The sequence below is a fragment of the Oryctolagus cuniculus genome, chromosome 13 (assembly GCF_964237555.1).
Source record: "Oryctolagus cuniculus chromosome 13, mOryCun1.1, whole genome shotgun sequence".
Classification (NCBI taxonomy): Eukaryota; Metazoa; Chordata; class Mammalia; order Lagomorpha; family Leporidae; genus Oryctolagus; species Oryctolagus cuniculus.
The window spans coordinates 78117750-78139268 of NC_091444.1; the positions used below are offsets into that span (position 1 = coordinate 78117750).

Sequence of the window (21519 nt, forward strand, 5' to 3'; positions counted from 1 at the left end):
ATTTAGGACATCTGCCATTCTATGAGTCTGCTGAGTATCTCACTTCCCATGTTGGATCGCTCTCCCCTTTATTTATTCTATTGGTTAGTGTTAGCAGGTACTACACTTGTTTATGTGCTCCCTTTGACTCTTAGTCCTTTCATTATGATCAATTGTGAACTGAAATTGATCACTTGGAATAGTGAGATGGCATTGGTACATGCCACCTTGATGAATACTCCCAAGTCCTAATCCTTGCTTCTCAGGTACAAAGAGGTTGAAGAGTTTCCTCAGAATCTCATGGGTGATATATATAGATTCTAGTGCTATATATGAGAATAACAAGTATAATATTTAGTTAGTATTGAAATTGATAACCCTCTCATTAGAACCTCTTAGATTTATCCAATTTTGTTTAGCACTGTTACCAGTGTCTTCATCTTTGTTTCTTAATTGTGATCAAGATAATTTTTGGTGTACATTGCTGATCAACATCCTGTAACTAGGGTTTTTTTGCCCCTCATTGCCCAGTCGGACTCGACCTCACTGTTGATCTGCTCATATGCTGGGAGGGAAGTAACTGATGATCACTTGACAGTTTCAAAAGTGCTTCCAACAAAATTTGAGAAACAAAGAGGTTTTAAGAGTGGTACTTAGGGTAACTTTTTTTTTTTTTTGGACAGGCAGAGTTAGTGAGAGAGAAAGACAGAGAGAAAGGTCTTCCTTTACCATTGGTTCACCCCCCAAATGGCTGCTATGGCCAGCACACTGGGCCAATCTGAAGCCAGGCGCCAAGTGCTTCCTCCTGGTCTCCCATGCGGGTGCAGGGGCCCAAGCACCTGGGCCATCCTCCACTGTCTTCCTGGGCCACAGCAGAGAGCTGGACTGGAAGAGGAGCAACTGGGACAGAACCTGGTGCCCCAACCAGGGCTAGAACCCAGGGTACCGGCGCCGCAGGTGGAGGATTAGCCTAGTGAGCCACAGCACCGGTCGGTACTTAGGGTAACTTTACATGAAGCACAATATAGAACTTAGCTTTATCTGTTTGTAGGTGCAAATCATCACCTCAAAGTGCAAGGCCAACATTATCTTTCTGAGAATTATACTTCTGTAGAATTCTGAGAGGCAGTAGGCATAAAACTCAATTAGAAAAATATGTAGCAAAACCACCAATAATGTAATAAATCAAGTTTACATCCTAAAAACAATATGATAGGCACATTATAATTGACTGTTCATATAATTACAGCATGAAAGATTGACTAACCAGACAGTAATATCATGCCCTGAAAACTTAATGTTAGCAAGTCTAAAACATAAGAAGAGAGTTACAGTCTAAAAGCACATATATTATAGTTTATTGATTGTATTAAGTAACAAAATTTGCTTTGGAAAATTATCAAACTTAAAAAAGGCTAATCTAAGATTTTTTTTAACTACAGTGTCTAATCTTCTGAAGTTTTAGAGTCTACTAAAGCCCATTTAATTACTGCAGGCTTGGAAATTCTACAAGCTAAGCATTTTATATCTGATATTTAGATATGCCAATGTTTCTAACTATATCCTGCTATGAGAACAGATTCTTGTGGAATTCATGCAATCACATTGCCACACACAGAAATACTTATAAACGTTTTGGAATATGAGGGGAATTAGCTATGCAGACAGGAAGGTGAACACTTCCTTCTCTGGTTATAAGACTGTAGCAAGTCATTGTAAATGACAGAAATCACAAGAAAAAGTTTTCCTGAAACTAAAAAAATGAAGCATTTAAATCCAGAACCAACAATTCTTTAAGTGAAAGACCTCAGATTTCATCAACTCATTTAATTTCATGTAACTAATTTTTTTCCTGCTTTTCATTAGGCATTTTGTAGATTTTCCAGGATTCCCTCCCCCCGAGTTTTAGACAGTCTTACCTAGTCCACTGATCTTAAAGAGATCAGAAACATAGTATTTAAAATTAGTGGTTAGGATTTTAGAGAAGATCCAGTACTGCAGATGCAATTTTTAAAAAACATCTGAAGGGTTTATAAAACTCCCTTTTTGGCCTCTAGGCCCGTGCTGGGAAGGACTATCTCAAAAGTTATTGAAAGGTATCTAGGTTCTTTTTTTTTTTTTAACCAAGATAACCACCATGGCTGATAACAAAAGGATCAGATATAAGCTTTTATAATCTTTTGAATTGTCATATTAATAATATATCTATATAAATATTACCTACATTTTGTGTCATGTTAACTTATACAAATAATCAGATGGCCAGTCAGAGGTTATCACCTCAGAATCTGTTTCCTTTCTCCTAAGTAAGTTCTGATAAGTAGGAACCTACTCCTTGTAGGGAGAGAAAGGTGGGTTTCCACAGATAGAAAATCCAGCAAACTGGGTATAGAAAAGTTGGAAGCATTCCCACTGAGATCCGGAACCAAAAATGCCCACTCTCATCATTGATATTCAGTATAGTCTTGTGGAATTTTTAGCCGGAGCACTTAGGCAAGAACAAGAAATCAAAAGGATTCAAATTGGGAAGGAGGAAATCAAACTATCCCTACTTATTGATGACACGATTCCATATATAGAGGATCCAAAAGACTCCAAGAAGAATCTTTTATATAAATTTTGGAATGTCTACCTGGCTTTAAAATGCACAGTCAGTTGTTTATAGAACAGCTGGGCAGCTGCAGGTGGGCCTTCCCAGTTCTATGTGAACTAGGTTGGGGAATTGCCAATCCCTAAGCAAAGCCCAGAAGATGAAAGCAGGAGGTGACCGAGGAACAGGGGCCACATTTAAAGTAATTATAGGCCGGCGCTGTGGCTCAATAGGCTAATCCTCCACCTTGCAGTGCCAGCACACCAGGTTCTAGTCCCGGTCGGGATGCTGGATTCTGTCCCGGTTGCCCCTCTTCCAGGCCAGCTCTCTGCTGTGGCCTGGGAGTGCAGTGGAGGATGGCCCAAGTGCTTGGACCCTACACCTGCATGGGAGACCAGGAGAAGCACCTGGCTCCTGGCTTTGGATCAGCGAGGTGCGCCGGCTGCAGCGTGTCAACCACAGCAGCCATTGGAGGGTGAACCAACGGTAAAGGAAGACCTTTCTCTCTGACTCTCTCTCTCTCACTGTCCACTCTGCCTGTCAAAAATAAAAAAAAAATAAATAAAGAGATTATAAGCTATTCCCAGTGGTTGTCAGTGGGTCTCATGTCTGTCCTCACATGCTGTAACAGATTGAGTGTTGTGTTGTCATCTCTGCCAGATCTACCTTTCTGGATCCTCCTCACTTCTGTGGGGTAACCATCATTCAGATCATAATTTGAAGGGCTAAGAACTCAGAGCCTGGGGTTGGCATTGTGGTGTAATGGATAAAGCTGCCTCTTGCAATGTCCACATCATATATTGGTGCCAATTCATGTCTGGGCGGTTCCATTTCTGACACAGCTCCCTGCTAATGTCATGGGAAAAGCAGCAGAAGATGAATCAAGTGCTTAGGCTCCTCTCACCCACAGGTGAGACCTGGATGAAGCATCTGGCTCCTGGCCTCAGCCTGCCCAATGCTGGCTGTTACAGCCATCTGGAGGAGTGAACTAGCAGATGGAAGATTCTCTCTTTCTCTCTCCCTTTCTCTCTTTCTTTCTCTCTCCTCTCTAACTCTGACATTCAAAATAAATAAACAAATCTTTTAAAAAAGAACGTAGAAGCTAGAGGTGAAGAGATTAAAACAGGAAGTTGATTGATGTCCCCTTAAGGTCTTACTAATTTCAGACAGGATATTTTCATGAGTTTCCTTCTGTACCATGCATACACACACTTCAGCTCAAACCCTAGGAAGTCTAGAAGTCTGGATGAGTTTTAATTCATTGATCTTTGAGAACGCATAAGGAGCTGACTTTTTTTTCTCAACCTGCTGCGGGCAAAGGTGAGGTGGTCAGAGCCTCAGAGGCTTCAAGCCTGAGGCCCTGGGATTCTACCCACCATTAAGGGAGGGTCAGGTAACAAAAGTATTTAAAACTGCATAAAGATGATCAAACCACATAATTCTAAGGCACCCTACTCTAAACTTAAGTCTAATCTAAAGACATGCAAAATAAACATTTGATAAAACTTAACCTTCACTCATGATAAAAATTTAGAAACTAATAAAGGAAGACCCTCAATATAATTGGGGTGGACACTTGAGGTTGGCCCAAATGATTTCTATCTCTTGTTGTTCTCACACTTGATCTTAGCCAAAAGGTCGAGAAGCAATTTGGTGTTCTCAAATTATATAATTTTCTATTGAATGTGGCCAGGATCTGTGACTTGCCTTTGACGGTTAGGGTATGGAAATTGTGAAATTTTATATGTAATACAATTCTAAAGTCAGTTAATGAAAAAAGTTAACATGACATGAGATTAGAATAAATGTCTGTATGTTAAGATGAATAAATATCTGTTTTATTCCTAAAACCATATGGAAATTGCCCATCATCTAAATTTTTAGATATAGCATTTGAAATATGGAAAGTAAACTGGCACAAATGCTGTGGAAGACAGGATGGTGATACCTCAGAAATCTGACTAATGATCTACCATATGATCCAACCATCCCACTCCTGGGAATTTACCCAAACCAAAAGAAATCAAGATATGAAAGAGTTATCTGTTATCCTCATGTTCATTGCAGCACAGTTGTTAAGATATGTAATAAAATCCAGATGTCCTTCAACTGTTGACTGGATAGAGAAATAATGGTATATATAAACTATGGAGTACTACTAAGCTGTAAAAAATGTAATCCTGGGGGCCAGTGCTGTGGCATACCGGGTATAGCCACCACCTGCAGTACCAGCATTCCATATGGGCACGGGTTCAAGACCCAGCTGCTCCACTTCCTATCCAGCTCTCTGTTATTGCCTGGGAAGGCAGTAAAAGATGGCCCAAGTCCTTGGGCCACTGCATCTGCATAGGAACACCTGGAGGAAGCTCCTGGCTCCTGGCTTTGGATCTGCACAGCACTGGCTGTTGTAGCCAATTGTGGAGTGATCCAGTGGATGGAAGACCTCTCTGTCTCTCTGCCTCTTGTCTCTCTCTGTTTAACTCTTTCAAATAAATAAGTAAATCTTTAAAAAAAATGTAATCCTGTCTTTTGCAACAAGATATTTGTAACTGGAAGCAGTTACACTTAGTCAAATAAGCCAGTCCCAAAAAGACGGATTTCATATGTTTTCTCTGATCGAAGGTAACTAATAGAGTACCTGAAATATAATGTATTGGAATGAAATCAATATTTGGAGAATCAATGATTACTTATAGCCCTTGTCTCTTTCACTGAGGAATGGTAATTTCTTTTCTTTTCTCTTCATACTATTTGTCAAACTCTTTTACTTAAGGTATGCATATCTATGCAATCACTAAGTATACTGAAAATAAGTCTGTAAAAATTAGGAGTGGGAATCTGAGAGGGATGAGGAGGAAGGGTTGGAGAGTGGGCAGGAGGGATGGTGGGTGGATGCCACTATATTTATGAACCTGTATAAATGAAATATATGAAACATATATCTCAAATAAAACATATTTAAAAAGTGAACTTTAGGTATATGTTATTGCTCACAATGTACTTTATTAATTCTTCCACTCACTGACTTAGGCACAAAAAATTTGTTTCAGGACATGCTTACATCAGAGAGAAACACAGCTGAACACATGTTTTGTTTGGAACAACTACTTTTTAACTCCTTACTCTATGTTCTGCTCTATGACCTGGAAGCTTTTCCTCCTTTCTGAGAACAACTAACTGACAGGTATTAATAGGAGTTCATATATCAAAACACATTCTAAACTGTATAGCCCCTGCCCAACTTTTCTTTATGCCATTTTCTGTCATGAAATCTCATCTCTCACAATCCCATTTTTGGCTTCTAATAGACTCCAGTGCCTAAGACATCTGTAGCAGCTTCTCTGGAGCAAGCTTGATTACTAGATATCCTTGGATCCCACCTGGAAATGGTCTGTGGAGACCTGACAGAGGAGCTGTGTGCTTCTTCACTGAAACCTATGTGCAAACAACAATCTATCAAACATATTAGGAGTCAGAAATTTCAACTACTTCAAACTAGAAACCCACACTCAAAGTCATACACATGCACAAACACACACACACACAATCCTCTATATATTTTATCTATGAAAACATTGATTTCCAATATTATGAAGGATAAGAAACTGAGAATAATATTTTCCTAACATACTCAATTAATCGGGTTAATATCTTGTCACAAACCCAGGAGGATGTGGTCTATGATTGGATCTCAGCCTGACAATTATTTTCTTGAAAAACTTTGAATGAAAGAAACAACCTCTCCTACTTTAAAGCAGAAGCCCAGAACTGAAATCTTTGTGTGTGTGTGTGCGTGTGTGTGTGTGTTCTGTATCTTTCTCTCTCTTTCGCCTTCAAACACACTGGCATTTGAAGTTCCTGTATGAAAAATCATTGAGAACAACGTGACCACTATAATAAATAAATTAAGACTGAATAATCATTTCATAATCCAAGTAATATGGTGATCATATACATTCCTCTTAGGTGTGATTTTAATAGATGCAAATATAATTTCTGTTGTGATATCATCCTTAACTTTAAGCATAGTTAATAAGAATATTAAGTATATTCACACTGAATGCAATAAATCTTTGTTGTAAGCTTTCCCACACATTTTCCAATTCTTCATTGCTTTCAAATAATCCCTGGCAGTCACAATTAAACTACCTGGTACTGTGATATTGACCCCTTCATTTACCTTATTTCCATAACAGAAACAAGACTAGGACTACTATACAGAAAGGAAGCAGCTCTAGATTTAGTAAGCACTGAAAACACTGACTTTATTTTTTCACTAGTAATCTTTTTATCATTATTTATTTTTAATATTCTTTAAATTATACAGGTTTCATGTATTTCATATATGAAGATTTAGGAATAAAGTTGGGTCTGTATTCTTGCTCTTTATGTAGTTTGTTAATTCTTCAATTCTAATTTGCACATAAGATGTTTGTCTCGGGATTTGCTTACCTTACAGAAAAATGCAGTTGAACACATTTGCTGTTTGGAACAATTCATAACTCCTTTTGTATGTGCTACTCTGTGGTGTGGAAGCTATTCCTCCTTTACCCTTTCTGAGAACACCTGCACAACGATAACAGGGACTTAACATGTAGTATTTCAGAACACATTCTAAATTCTATAGCTCCTGTCAAAATATTCTTTATATGACTTTCTACTATGAAATCTCACCTCACAATTCCATTTTGGTTTCCAATGTAATCCAGTGCTAAGGCATCTGTTGCAGCTTGTCTGGAGTGAGCCTGACTAGTAGACATCCCTGAATTCTACCAAGAAATGATTTGTGGAGATGACACACAGGAGCTGGGTTTTCTTCATTGACACCACCTGTACCAAGCTAGAAACCATTTTAGAAGTACTCAGAAACTTCTACCAGTTCAATTTAGATACACACACTCAAAACCACACAAACCTATATATATTATATCTGTGAAAACACTGAGACCAGTTTTGTCACTATTATGTTGGAATAAAAAACAGAGTAATATTTTCTAGCATTGCCACTGAAGGGTTCACCATAATGTGTCAGACCAGAAGAATACTGTCTGATAAATGGAACTCACCTTGGCCATTTTCTTAAAAAGACTTTGAAAGAATAAAGAGAGGGAAGAGATGTGCAATTCGGGACATGCTCAAGCTGACTTACCTCAAACGGTAGAGTTAGAAACATACCAGGGGATTCCAATTCAATCCCATCAAGGTGGCATGTATCAATGCCATCTCACTAGTCCCAGTGATCAATTTCTGTTCACAATTGATCGTAATGATAGGACTAAGAACCAAAGGGATCACATAAACAAGAATAGTGTCTGCAAATACTAACTGATAGAATCAAAAAGGGAGAGAACGATCCAACATGGGAAGCGAGATACACAGCAGACTCATAGAATGGCAGATGTCCTAAACAGCACTCTGGCCTCAGAATCAGCCCTTAAGGCATGCGGATCCGGCTGAAAAGCCCATGAAAGTATTTCAGGCATGGAAAGCCAAGACACTCTGGGAAAAAAAAAGACCTAAATGAAAGATCTCCATGAGTGAGATCCCAGTGGAAAGAACAGGTCATCAAAGAAGGAGGTACCTTCCTCTGAAGGGAGGAGAGAACTTCCACTTTGACCATGGCCTTGTCTAAAAATTATCAGAGTCAGTGAACTCAGGGGGCTTCCATAGCCTTGGCAGCTCATGACAAGAGCCTAGGTTGATTACTGACGCCATAAACAAGAGTGTCAATTTGTTAACAACAGGAGTCACTGTGCACTTACTCCTCATGTAGGATCTTTGTCCTTAGTGTGCTGTACATTGAGATTTGTTGCTATAACTAGTACTCAAACAGTATTTTTCACTTTGTGTTTCTGTGTGGGAGCAAACTGTTGAAATCTTTACTTAATGTATGTTAAACTGATCTTCTGTATATAAAGAGAATTGAAAATGAATCTTGATGTGAATGGAAGGGGAGAGGGAGTAGGAAAGGGGAGGGTTGCGGGTAGGAGGGACGTTATGGGGGGGAAGCCATTGTAATCCATAAGCTGTACTTTGGAAATTTATATTCATTAAATAAAAGTTTTTTAAAAAAAAGACTTTGAAAGAATATACTGTACTTTAAAGAAGTCCCAAATTGTAATTTGTGTGTGTATTTGTCTCCCTTTTACACACACACACACAAATATGAGTTTCCCATTCAAATGTCAGTCAGATTCAAGTGACCACTATCATGAATACACTAACAGATAGAATAACCATTTCATATAATCTAAGTAAAATGGTTATCTTAGAGATTGTTTTAGTAAGCATAGAAAATATTTGCACTGTCATATCATTTTAAAGCAGAGATAATGAAAATGTTAAGTATATTCACACTGAATGTAATCAATCAATATTTGTGACATTTCCCTACACACCAAATACTTAATTTTCTGCATATACTCCCTGGCAGTCACAGTTAGATTACCTGGCACTGTGGTATTGACCTCTTTAAAGACCATATATCATAGAGTTTATTTGAATGGAAGTAAGAGGAGGACTGCTATACAGAAAGGAGCATCTCTGGCTTCAGTAAGCTTAAAACACTGACTTTAGGTCTCCATTGTTGCTCATTAGGCACTTTATTCATTCTCCTACTCACTAACTTATGCACAACAAATTTGTTTCAGTAAGTATGTGCTTACAACAGAGAGAAACACAGTTGGACACATTTTTTGTTTTGAAGAACTACTTTGTAATTCCTTACAAATGTCCTGCTCTATGACTGAAAGTACATTTCCTTTTTCCTTTCTGAACACCTATCCAATGTTACTAAGAAGCTTATATATAGGATTTCAAAAACTCTAAACTCAGGAGCTCTTGTGCAATTTTTTTCATTATGCCATTTTCTTTTTTTTTTCAACTTTTATTTAATAAATATAAATTTCCAAAATACAACTTTTGAATTATAGTAGCTTTTCCCCCATAACCTCCCTCCCACCCACAACCATCCCATCTCCCACTCCCTCTCCCATCCCATTCTTCATCAAGATTCATTTTCAATTATCTCTTTTTTATTTATTTATTTGACAGGCAGAATGGACAGTGAGAGAGACACACACAGAGAAAGGTCTTCCTTTTCCGTTGGTGCACTCCCCAATGGCCGCTGCAGGCGGCGCGCTGTGGCTGACAAACAGCACTGATCCGAAGCCAGGAGCCAGGTGCTTCTCCTGGTCTCCCATGCAGGTGCAGGGCCCAAGGACTTGGGCCATCCTCCACTGCACTCCCGGGCCACAGCAGAGAGCTGGACAGGAAGAGGAGCAACTGGGGCTCCCTGACCGGGACTAGAACCTGGGGTGCCGGCGCCACAGGCGGAGGATTAGCCTAGTGAGCCATGGTGCTGGCCCCAATTATCTTTTTATACAGAAGATCAACTTAATATTACACCCACACAGACACACAAAGTATAGAGTACTGTTTGAGTAGTTTTCCTGTTAATTTGTCATTATGCCATTTTCTTCCATAAAATATTACCTTTCACAATCCACTTTTGGCTTCGAATATATTCTAATGTTAAGAAACTGTCCCTGCTTCTCTGGAATGTGCTAATTAGCAGATATACCTGGATCTGACCAGAAAGTGGTTTAGAGACATCACACACAGGACCTAGGTGCTTTTTCATTGATGTCTACTGGCACCAACAAACTAGCAAACATTTTAGATGGGTTCAGAAATTTCTGCCACTTCAGATTGGATGCCAGAACTCAAAGCCACAGACACACACCTGCATCTGTTTCATCTGTGAAAACATTGAGACTGATGTTACTGATATTATGAAGGAATGATATATGGAGTATAGACTTCTTAGCACACCCACTACACATGGTTGAACTCTTGTCACAGACCCAGGAGGATACAATCTGATGATTGGACCTTGCATTGGCAATCATTTCCTTAAAAAACTTCAAAAAAAGGCAACAAACTTTCCTATTTTAAAGAAGCCTTGAACTGAAATCTTGTGTGTGCATGTGTTTCTTTCTTTTTGCTTTAACACACCCACCAAAATTTGAGGTTCCTATATGAAAAACCATTTAGACCAATGTGGCTACTATTATGTATGAACAGATAGAATAATCAAAATCTAAGCAACATGGTGATCTAACATTATTTTTAGTCAAGATATTTGGTGTAAATATACTTTGTTGTCACAGCATACTTACTTTTAAGCACAGGCAATAAGAATATCAAATATTATCACACTGAATGCCATAAATATTTACAACTATTCCCTACTGGTTACCCAGTTCTTCATTTCCTCCAAAAGTCCCTGGCAATCACAATTAGATCATCTAATACTGTGATATTGACCCCTTTATGGATCTTATATAATAGAGTTTATTTGAATAGAAACAGAAAGGTAACAGGTCTAGCTTTAGTAAGCACTTTAAACACTGACTTTAGGTCTGTGTTCTTGCTCTTCCTGTATTTTATTAATTCTTCCACTCACTAATTTGCCCACAAGAAGTCTGTTTCAGGACGTGCTTACATTACAGGGAAACAGAGTTGAATACATTTGTGTTTGGAACAACTACCTTATAACTCCTTACTGAATGTCCTGCTTGATGGCCTGGAATCTTCCTCTTTTCTCCTTTCTGAAAACATAAGCCCAGTGTTAACTTGAGTTCATATGTAATATTTCAAAACACATCAGACACATTCTAAACTATACTCCTGTCCAGTTTTTCTTTATGCTACTTTCTACCAGGAAATCTCACCTCTCACAAACCCATTTTGGCTTCCAATGTAATCCAGCGCTAAGACATCTTACAGATTCTCTGGATCGAGCTTGACTAGTAGACCACCATGGATCCAAGAGAGAAACTGCTTGTAGAGACTCTACACACAGGAGCTAGGTGCTTCTACATTTACATCCACCTGCAACAATAAAGTATCAAAGATTTTAAAATAAATTGGAGATTTCTATCACTTTGAATAGATGCCTACTTGCAAAGACACACAAACACACACACGTGCAGTCACAAATCTGCACGTATTTTACGCTTGAAAGCATTCAGACCAGTGTTTCTCATACATTACAGTAGAATGATATAAAAAGAAGAGAATAATTTTTATTAATCTAAATTACTTGAAGATTTTATAGTTTCTTTCCAGTTTTCTATTTTAAAATGTAATTAAATACATGTATAAACACAATTTCTTCTCTTATCAATATTTTTAGTACAGGAGTTTTAAGTGTTATTCACATTGTATGAAACCCATCTGCAGTGACTTTTTACACATTCATCAACTCTCAATTTTCCAACCTGTAAAGCCCCTGAGAAATTCCATTCTCCTTACCGTGAGTTTGTTTCACTTTATTCTTTCATTCATTCACTCATGCTGGACATGTGTGTTTCCAGACACATTTTCAACAGGTAGAAACACATTGAACAGTTAATTGTATGAAACAATTACTTATTAGCTCATTGTTTTTCATCCTGATCCACTGCCTGAAAGCTATTCCTCATTTTCTGACAGTGTCAACCAATGTTTGTATGTGCTAACGTGGCATCTTTCTGGGGCCTTTCAAGTTTGGCTTCTCTGATTCTGACCCAACTACCTGCTCATGCATGTGTATGGCAGTAAATGACAGCCCAAGTGCTTTGTTCCCCACTACCCATGTGAAAGGCCTTGATGGAGCTTCTTGCTAGTGGTTTCAGCCCAAGCATTTTGTAGCACACACTCCTCTCTCTCTGATAAATAAACCTTTACAAAAAATGGTATGGGCCAGCACCAAGGCCTAGAAATTTAAGTCACTGCTCGTGATAACAGCACTTGATATCATAGCACTGGTTTGTGTCCTGGCTGCTGCACTTCCAATGCAGCTCCCCGGTAATGTGCTTGGTAAAGCAGCAGCAGACAGCTCAAGTGCTTGTGTCCATGCCATGTGTGCTGGAAACCTAATGAAGCTCCTGGTTCCTACTTTAGCCTGGCCCAGCCCAGGCCATTGCAGCCATTTGAGAAGTGAACAAGCAGATGAATGATCCCTCATTTTTTCTACCCAACAAATATTCTAACAATTTTTTAAAAATAAAAATTATCAAATTTCTGTTTCCTAATACTTTGAACATGCTGCAAGGTGTACCTTGTAAAGTCTTGTTTCACTCTCTACCCAAATGGCTCAGGGTCATTTTTACTTATCTTTTCAAAGATTTATTTATTTATTTGAAAGTCAGAGTTACACAGAGAAAGGGAGAGGCAGAGAGAAAGAGAGAGAGAGAGAGAGAGAGAGAGAGAGAGAAGTCTTCCATCCTCTGGTTCACTCCCCAACAGCTGAAGCTGCTAATCTGAAGCCAGGAGCCAGAGCTGCTTCTGGGTCTCCCACATGGGTGCAGGGGCCCAAGGACTTGGGCCATCTTCTACTGCTTTCCCAGGCCATAGCAGAGAGCTGGATTGGAAGTGGAGCAGCCGGGACTTGAACCGGTGCCCATATGGGATGCCAGCACCGCAGGTGGCAGCTTTACCCGCTATACCACAGCGCTGGTCCCCAATGGGTCATTTTTAATTTTAAGCTTTCTAGACCAATCAGATAACTTTAGTACATTTTTACATTATTTAATCTTGACTTTCATGACTTAGCTCATCCAATTATATTTTTCTGACATTATTTGAGTTTTTTGTACTTTCTCCTTAGCAATGAGTGAGCACTAATACTTTCAGCAGATATCAAATCCCCAGAATGTGTTTTATGAATATTAGCTGTTTTTCTGATGTTTTAGAATTACTGTTCCTATTTCCTTTCCCATGATGTCAACCTATGTCTCATGGGAATGCTGTATATGTTAAAGATTTTACAATAAGCAGGGGTCAGTATTGTAACACAGTAGATTAAGCCACAACTTGCAATGCTGTCATCCCCAATAATGCTGATTTAAGTTCCAGCTGCTCTACTTTCAATTCAACCACCTGCTAATGCACCTGGGAATGCATCAGATTGCCCAAGTGTCAGGACCCTGCACCCATGTGGGAGATTTGGATGGAGTTCCAGGCTCCTTTGGTTATGACAGCTTGGGAAGTGAATCAACAGATGCAGAATCAATCAATCTCAATCTCTCTCTCTCTCTCTCTCTCTCTCTTTCAAATAAATAAATAGGTAAGAAGGACAAGATGCACTCTGAGATACAAAAGTAACAGGTGGCTTACTTCTACAGTGTGCTGGGTAAAGAACCAGGGAAAGTACTTTAGTGTATCATCAAGTTCCATGATTGTAAGTTGGTTACAATGATAAAATAGTTGAATCTCTGACAGTTGTCACTACATTATGGTCATGGCCCCAGTTACATGCCTGCATCACCGACCTGCTGATGTCTAGACATCAATGTGAGGCCACAGGCATTTACTCAATATCTCTGAATGATCCCAGGCAAGGTGTCCTCAGCTCATGGAGATAAATCCCAGCCGCTAAAGTTGGCTGTTGGTTGGTCTCTTTTAACAGTTTTAATCTCAAAACCTATTTTGTCTTATGTGATATAACTACTTCTGTTTGCTTTTGATTTCACTTGCATGAAATATTTTCCATTCTTTCATTTTCAGTCTGTGTGGGCCTGTACTTGTAGGCATAAGACATTTGAGTATATTTTTAAAGATTTATCCAGTCTGTATGTTTTAATTGGGGAATTTAGTACACTACATACACTATTTAGTCCACTACATACACTATTTTTTACTGCATCTTGCTGTTTTTCCATACAACTTTCTATTGTTTGCTTTGAATCTCTTTTGGTCTTTAACTAGTAGGTTTTCTATTTTCATATCCTTTTATGTTGCTGATTGCCTTTCTCTGTTTCTGTATGTAGTACATCCTAAAGTATCATATGTAAGACTGGCCAGGTGAGGACCAATTCTTTCTTTCAATTTTTTGCTTATTTTGGAAGGTTTTTATTTCACCTTCATTTATTAATGAGACGTTTGCTGGACAAAGTATTCTGGATTGGCAGTTTTTTCCTTTCAGAACTTGAACTCTATGTATTCATTCTCTCTTAGCCAATAGTGTTTCTGTAGCAAAATCTGTCATCAATGTAATGGGAGTATGAACTACATGAAATCTATTCTATGTTAATAAAAATAAAATTGAGTAAAAGAGGCCTAGAGCTTCCCTTTTGAAAATTATATGATGCCTTCTGTATCTTTTACATTTGAAATTTGACTATAATGTATAATGGTTAGGATCTTTCCTGATCAGGCCTACTTGGTGTTATGTACTTCCTTTCCTGGGATGTCTGTATCTTCCTCCAAATTGGGGGTGTTTTATGCTATTATTTCTTTGAATAGGTTATCTAAACCATTTTTCCATTCCTTCAGGAATTCCAAAGACTTATATATTGGATTGTTTGTGTACCACAGATCTTGAACACTGTTTAATTCTTTCTACAATTCTTTTTATTGTCTGACAGAGACATTTCAGAGACCAAACTTCTGGATCAAATATTCTTTCTCTAAGTCACCAAATGTGTTGTTAAAGATTTCCAATTCACTGTATTTTTGCTTAATTCATTTGTTTTTAAGATTTATCTTTTGAAAGCAGTGTTACAGAGAGAGAGGAAGACAGGAAGAGATCTTCTGCCCACTGATTCACTCCCTAAATGATCACAACAGTCAGCACTGGGTCTGGCTAAAGCCAGGAGCCAGGAGTTTCGTCTAGGCCTCCTGCATGGATGCAGTTACATTCCCAGATGCATTGGCAAGGAGCTTGAATAGAAGTCGAACAACTTGGACATGAACCAATGCCTATATGGGATGCCAATATTGAAGGCGATACATTAACCCACTATGTCACAATGTCAGCCCCTATTTGTTTATTTCTTCATTCCTAATATTTGCTTGATTACTTTTCAACATTTTTCTTTGTTGAATTTCTCATTTATGTCATGTACTGACATGACAATTTATTCTAATTGCTTATCTGTATTATCTTATAGCTCTTTGAGTAACCTTACAATCATTCTTTTGAATTTTTTCTCATGTAGTTTTGCAAACTTTACTTTCTTCACAGTCTGCTATTAATGAGATCCTTTTGGGAGAACCCTACTGCCATGTTTATCCATATTTCCTGTTTCTACATGGATTTTTGCATATAATGGTGAGGGCCATTGTTTCTATAATTTTTAGATGGTTTTTTAATTGAAGTTTTTATCTGGAGATGTGCCTCTGCGTATTGGTTTGGTAGACTGCTTTAGCTTTAGTTCCAATAGCATTTTTGTAGTATAGCCACCCTATACCTTTATTTGCTGTAGTTGGTAGTAGCCACAGTAGAGATGTGGGCTGTTTCTATGGCTCAGTGCAGTCAACAAGATCCCTGTTACATGCATCTCAAGCTGTCTCCTAAGGGAAGGCCCGGTGTGAAGAGATTCTCAGATGCTGCTGATGCTAAAGGTATGCCTGGTTATGGACTCCCAGCCAGGATCCAACTTAGGGGCTTGGACTGCAAGATCAGCATTGGATCCAGGAAATGGATGATCTAAGAAGCCCCTGGCTACTGCCTAGATCCAAAGTTCCGAGAGTCGTGCTAATGTTGGGTGAAGGAGGTAGGTCCTACAGATGCTGTCAGAGAGGGTGACTGTATCTGGAAAAATGAACTTGGCTCTGTAATAGTAGGACAAGTTCTCATAAGCTACTCTACATGGGATGTTTTTGGGCTGAGCTAGATGCAGAAAGCTCAAGCCTGAGCAACAAGTGAGCAGCAACACCCAAAATCTGTCAGCTTCTGTGAGAATGGTTGGGGCCAGGATCCTCACATTGCACCTGGGTAAATCACAGAAATTCCTGGACTAGAGATACCAGCAAAGGTGTCAATATGTTGTATTAAGCATAGCATGGAAAACTCATTCCAAGTCCCAGTGATCTGAATGTTACTAGAAAGTTCTGTCCACTGTCCATGGGGGGAGCTGAAGTCCACTGTAACACCATAGATGGGTATGGTACAGCACATCTGGCTACTGTAGGAGGGCAAAGGCTGAAACCAACTGGAGTGTAGTCTCTAGCCCTTCATTGTGCCAGAGGAAAAAAAGTGATTCACTGTTCAGAGTGAGCAGACCATTCTAGTGCACCTCCACCATGCAGACATGCACACCATTAAGAGCAACCACGTTCTCTGTATTTCATACCCTAATCCTACTGTGAGATCATTCAGGGTACTGGGGGTCCTGAGCCGTGTGAGTGCATAGGAACTCTGATTGAGTCCCTGGGCACAGAGCCCCCAATAAATGCTTTCAGTGGTCAAGGGAGGGGAAAAAGTTGGGAAGAGAATGACCCCCAAATCTCATGTGGCAGGCACCTCACTTGCAGAGTCCTAGAGCTGACTCTGCCAACTCCCCTTGCTGTCACTGTCCACTAAGGTGCACAGAGCTGGGTGACCTAAGGTATTGAGGTTGCTGTTGCCCTGTTGGGACCAGTTGGATTGTGACAGTTACTCCTCCACAAGACAGCATCAGAGGGCCATAGTCCTTGCACTGAGTGGTGGGAAAGAGACCAGGTGAGTACATTCTCTTAAGCAAAAGAGCCATTGATCTTCCAGGGAGCTCTACTTACTGAGTTGCTGGGCTGTAGTGGTTGAAGTCCTCTCTAGGGAGAGTTGCCTGGGCAAGGGATTCACGCAGATGGGCTGTGCTGTTACTCTTCTCTTCAGGGAATCCCCCAGCCATGGGGCCAAGACGTCAGACACTGCTGATTTGGTTTGTTCCTTTTTATCCTCTATAGTGCTGTGCCTGCTATGAGAGTCTACTGTGTTCCCACTATTAATTTCCTGTTTCAGGTGCTCCTGCTTGATAACATGCCTCCAGGAGCAATTGTCTTGGGTTGTCCCAGTGGATGATAGAATGGACATTGAACTTCTCAATATGGCTGTCTTGAATCCTGATCTTACCTTGTTCAAATTTTATCACATAAACCATGAATTTAGGTGACTGTTCTCTTACTGCTCTGAAAAAATACTGATGCATTTATGGTAAGAAACCTTAAAGAGTTCCAGAAAATGTAACTGTCTCAAAAAAAGACTATCCTCAGTCAACATAATTTATAGTCAGTCATTTGTATTTGGGGACTTGTCAATTCTAAACAGTTCTATGAAATCATGAAATTACCTGTACACATCTCATAGACAGTGAGTGGATTTTGAATGGTTAGCATGTTGGATTCTGTTTTCAAGGTTTTTTTAGCCTTCTCATAGAGGCTTTTACCTGGGACTTGTACATTTACTTGCATGAGTTTAATTGCTTTATCCACTGGCTCTGCTCCTTGGCAAACAGCTTATCATTCAAGAAGCTGCTGGCCCAAATGAGCTGCCAATCTACACTGCTTCCCAGCCCCTGCTGCTGTAATGTGGGACCCAGGTACAGATGGTCACTGGTATGTGGGGAACATCTATGGCTTCTGGTGGCTGCCCAGAAATGCGCGCTGCTGGCTCTTTCTGCAGTGCTTGGCCACCAACTCTGCACTTGGCTCTGTAATGTGGAGAGTCATTTTAAAGACAAGCTATGGTTTCTGCTAAAATTTCATTACATAGACAAAGGCTACCCTTACCAAAGCCTAAAAACAGTGTTTAAAATTATCAAGCTGAACCACAAGTATTCATACTAGCAGCTAGAAAACTTGAAAGTTTTCAAAACAAGGCAAAAATTTAATCACTCAAGCTCACAATGGACACCGTTATTCAAAAATGATTAGAAATAGAGGTAAGTCAAGAATTAGGACAATGGGATCCATGGAAAGGAGAAATATCAACACATGGAAACAGAAGAAAAAGGGACTGTGGTTATGAAATTAACTTCAATACCTTTAAAATAGTTGCTATCCACCTATTAAAGAACTGAAAAGAAAATATGAACATAATGAGGGAGGTGGTAGGTATAAAAAAGAACCAAATGAAAATCCTAAATGTAAAAATAAAATTGAGATAAAACTTGATTGGATGTGGTTATTAGATCAGTGAACTTGAAGATATTAAAATAGAAATCATCCAGATTGAAGCAGAAATGGGCAAAAAAATCAACAAAAATGCACAAAGCCTCAGTGATTTCTGGACAAACAACTGTTAACATACAAGTTCTTAAAGTGAGGAACAGGAGTGGAGAATCATAAAATATGTAAAGAATGAGTGGATGAATTATTCTTAAACATGATGAAAACTGTAAAGTCGTACAACAAGAAGTTCCATGTAAGGCCAAGCAGTACATATGCAAAGAAACCCACACAAAAATCATAATCAAATTGTTTAACACCAGTAATATAATAGGTTTTATAAAAGTTAAAAGAGATTTATGTACAAAACAAACATTTTTTAATAGAATCTGGCTGTTCTTCCATTCTTTTATAAAGTAGGATTAGCTTGTGAAAGTTTGAAGATCTCCTGGTTGAGGTTGTATTGAATTGATATATCAATTTGAGGAGAGCACATTTAGCAAATATCAGTTAAGTTGATGCTATCCTCTGGGGAGAATCTGGATCTGGTTTTGCCTTGTACAGGCTAGTGTCTTTCACACTGCAAGTAAATGCAACAAACTAGGAGGCCTAGCATTGAGAGTGTTGATGAGAATACAATGACGGTCCCTACCCCTTCTTGCAGGAATGAAGTCTTGGCTTGGTTGTGGAATCCAAAATAAAGGAAAACAGAATACAGGTGGAACCAGGCCAAAGCAAGAAGGGTAAATCCCCAAACAAACAACTCACAAGCTCCCATATCTATAGCAGGATTCTCATGTCTTATGTGTGGTTCTCAGGGTTCACTGTTTCTTCCACTCACTTTAATCCAGGGCAGAGCACTAAGTCTTACCCTCCTGCAGGAGAACAGAGGCGATGACTCCCCTCTTCGCCTTCCATCTCCTCTCTATCATTCTTCCTCCATTTTGTTCAGTGGAAACAACTACATTCCATGAGGAAACCAGTATATACAGAGAGAGGCTGAAGCAGGCTGTCTGGAGAAAAGGCAATTTTTGAGTTTCTCTGGCATCTGAAGAGAGTGAACAAGATGGAGTGAAAGTACACACAGTGCTCAAATAACTGTGATCTCTTCACAATGAGGGGTCTTGTAACTAACCAAGATGACATTTCAGGATGAGAGCTGGTTTTCCATCATCTACATTACCTATACCCACCTGGTCAGGCTGCTGGACATCCAGAGTGCTTCCATTGTGAGATGTACCAGAACTGGCCCAGCAGGAGGGAGAATATCCCTTCAGAGGAGATTCATGAATCATGAGGTGACTGGATTTACAGGGTGGAGTACAGGGGACTAATAAGTAGGGCTGTCAGGAGGACTCAAGGAGAAGTCAGAGGGGGAACTGGAAAGGGGAGGCAAATTCACAGGGAGGAAAAGGGGAGGTTTGGTAGGAACAGAAGAGCTGATTATGAATTGAAATGAGGCCAAGTCATTGGCAGAGTTATTATCAAGAGTGGGGGGAAATGTGGAGCAGAAATCTGAGAGACATTCACTGCATGCGGGTGTGATCTCCTCTATGCTGGAATTCTCAGAAGACTCATCAGATAGGAGGACTGGAGAATAATCAGGAAATATATCAGAAGGAGGGAGAGACTTGGATGGAGGATCCAAGGGAGGGTGAGGCTGGCATGGAGGGCCAGGAGAGAGAGGGAAATTTGCAGGAGAGGGATGCCAGGATGCACTGACAGCAGGAGTTTGAAGATGGCGTGAAGGGTGACAAGGAGTGGAAGACTGATGTAGTGAAGGAAAACAAGCCTGAAGTGGGTATGAAGAGTCAGGAGCATGAGGCCAAGGTGAAAGAAAGGGAGAAAAAGGCTTGCGTGGAAGCTGAGCACGGGGTTGGGGCCGGGGTTTAGGAATACAAGAATGGTGAGGTCGGTAGGTGAGATGAGCAGGAGGGTGTGGAGGGGATGCCGGAAGAGGAGGGTAAGCCCGGATTAGAGGGACAGGAGGGTGAGTCTGGGGCTGAGGGTCAGAAGGAGGGTGAGGCCGAGTTGAAGAACGAGGAGGATGAGGGTGGCTTAGAACATCCAGCTGAAGCTGGGCTGCAAGATGAGCAGGGTGAAGCCGGATTGTAGGATGAGGAGCAGAGTGAGGCTGGGCTGGACAATAAGCAGGGTGAAGCTGGGCTTTAGGATGAGAAGGGGCTTGAGGCTGGGTTGGAGGAGGAGAAAAATGATAAGGAGGATGAGATTGGGGTGGAGGATGAGAGAGAGAGTGTGGTTGGGGTCGAGCAAGAGGAGGAGGATGTCGAGGCTGAGGAGGGAGAGGCTCAAGTGGAGGACAAGAAGGAGTGTGGGGCAGGGGTGGAGGATGAGGAGAGTGAAGCTGGGATGTGGGACAAAGAGGAAGGTGAGCCAGGGGTGGAGGACGAGAAGGAGGATGAAGCTGGGGTGGAGGATGAGAAGGAGGGTGAGGGCTGGGTGGAAGAGAAAGGTGAGGGCCGGATGGAGAATAAGAAGGGGGGAGCTGGCTTAGAGAAGGAGGACGGTGATGCCAGTGTGGGAGGCCAGGACGGCGAGGCCAGGGTGCCGGACCAGAAGGAGGGTGAGGCTCATGTGGAATAACAGGGGGGTTAAGGTAGAGTGAATGACAAGGGAAGGGAAGCCGGGGTACAGAATCTGAAGGTTTGGCAAGCTGGAGGGAAGGACCAGAAGGAGGGTGAGGATGGGGTGGAGGACCAGGAGCACTGAGAGGCCCAGCAGGAGGACAAGGAGGGGGAAGCTGGGATGTAGGGCCAGAAGTTTGAGGGTGGTGTGAAGGGACAGAAAGAGGGTGGAGCTGGCATGAATGACCACAATGGTGGGGCTGACATGGAGGGTCGGGAGGAGGGTGAGGCTGGTGTGGAGGATCGGAGGGGTGCGGCTGATTTGGAGGAATAGCCAAAGGAGTAGCCTGGAGATGAATCCCAAAAATTTTTGGTAGCCTTTCTGACATTTGTGGAAGATGCTTCTAGCTGCTGCTCTTCTCAGAGTGGAAATAGGAGCAACTGGAACAT

General features: G+C 40.5%; 1 long non-coding RNA gene across 6 annotated transcripts in view; it reads right to left on the bottom strand.

Annotated features, from left to right (window-relative positions):
- The window catches only part of LOC103345162 (uncharacterized), a 37435-nt gene extending 15936 nt beyond the window's left edge, over positions 1–21499 (bottom strand). For 2 of the 6 annotated variants that reach the window (XR_011381600.1, XR_515159.3), the window contains exons 1-6: positions 19678–21499; positions 19356–19532; positions 11305–11464; positions 11122–11181; positions 7244–7409; positions 7022–7135 (exon numbers count right to left, since the gene is read on the bottom strand). This is a non-coding gene — a long non-coding RNA (uncharacterized lncRNA). Of the gene's footprint in view, positions 1–1321; positions 7136–7243; positions 7410–11121; positions 11182–11304; positions 11465–19355; positions 19533–19677 lie in introns of those variants that run through there. The other 4 variants (XR_007915117.2, XR_011381602.1, XR_007915118.2 and 1 more) reach the window with 4 other exon arrangements.
- Positions 21500–21519: the final 20 nt, after the last annotated feature.